At 36.4% G+C, this 1,424-nt stretch overlaps 1 long non-coding RNA gene across 1 annotated transcript in view; it reads left to right on the top strand.

Annotated features, from left to right (window-relative positions):
* The window catches only part of LOC112469802, a 10,075-nt gene extending 9,185 nt beyond the window's left edge, over positions 1-890 (top strand). Inside the window, exon 3 of the long non-coding RNA XR_003042734.1 lies at positions 771-890. This is a non-coding gene — a long non-coding RNA (uncharacterized LOC112469802). The remainder of the gene's footprint in view (positions 1-770) is intronic.
* Positions 891-1,424: the final 534 nt, after the last annotated feature.

The following is a 1,424-nucleotide window of genomic DNA, read 5'->3' as shown; positions in this document are numbered from 1 at the left end:
ATTAAGTTTTAATAGAAAGAAAAGGATGACATTCCATCACAACCGACGATACCCAATTTTACAGAAACTAAAATATAAAAATTATCTGACAATAATTCAATATAGGAAAAAAAAAAAAAAACTAAATAATACATTTTATACCAAAAAGATGATATGATGAAAATTTATTGCCAGAAACTCTAATGTTGAAATATTATTTTTGATATTATTTAATGTGGTTTTGCTTGAAAAATAATTTACAAAAAAAAGAATAGTCATTGGTCAAAGAGTAGTGCTGTGGATTGAATGTGTATTTCCCAAATTGGTTGTGGTCCTGATACCCAACATGACGGTACTGGGACGTGGGGCCTTTGGAAAGTGAGTAGTTAGGTTTGGGTAAGGTCATGAGGGCAAAGCTCCCAATGCCATTATTGCTCTTGTAAGAAGAGACCAGAGCGAACTCACTCCCCACCATGTGAAAATACAGCAAGAAGGCAGCTGCTTGCAAACCAAGAAGAGGGTGCAAACCAGACGCCAAATCGGTTGGCACCTTGACCTTAGACTTCCGAGCCTCCAGGATGGGAGAAAAAAAATTGTTTGCTGTTTAAGCCACCCAGTCTACGGTATTTTGTAACAGCATCCCAAACTGACTAGCACAAGTAGTATAACATTTCAAGTGCTATTATGGTTTAAAAAAAAAAAAAAAGAAAAAAGAAAGAAATTTACTGAGTTTCTATTTATAAGATAAATCTGATACATAATTTGCTCTCCTTTCTCCTTCTTCTCTTCAGGTTTACCTCAAAAACTGTGAAATGGGCTGGCAGAGAAGTGGAAGCGAATTCTCCATTAATTAAAAAAAAAAAGAGTTGTTGGAAAATTTGATCTCTAATATACACGATGATTAAAAAATATGTACCTTTCTCGATATTTGGTTTTAATGTTATATTCTCTTACTCTATGGAAGTTACTGACTTTGATTTCTGTTAAAAACCAATTTCCAGAATGTCAGCTCAGTGTTACTAGATAATTCTCCACTGATTTTGTCTATTCTTTTGTGGCCTGACCCTTCTAAGCAAAGGACATGTTTGTATAGCAAACAGCCTTGGAAGCTAGAGATAATGTATTTATTCCCCTGGAGAGATTTGGAGACATCCAGGATGGTAAAGATTTATTACTTTTCTTCCCTCCATGGAGAGATTTGCTGACATTCCGAGACAATCTTTCTCTCCAAAGGGGAAGACAGGTAGATGTGCTAGCAGCCGCATCAAAGCACCAAGTTTCCTAATTATGGGGTTTCTTTCCTGTGGAACACCACTGCATGTGTAGATAAACATCTGGCATCTATCACATCATCTTTTGAGAGTTAGGGCATGGGGCATGGGGAATTGATACAAGATGCTACAATGACTATTGTTCTTGCTGAGAGTGGTAAACCATTGGTCTCT

This window comes from Pteropus alecto, unplaced genomic scaffold, assembly GCF_000325575.1.
Source record: "Pteropus alecto unplaced genomic scaffold, ASM32557v1 scaffold10, whole genome shotgun sequence".
In the NCBI taxonomy this organism is placed as follows: Eukaryota; Metazoa; Chordata; class Mammalia; order Chiroptera; family Pteropodidae; genus Pteropus; species Pteropus alecto.
This window is presented reverse-complemented; position numbering and strand designations above follow the sequence as displayed.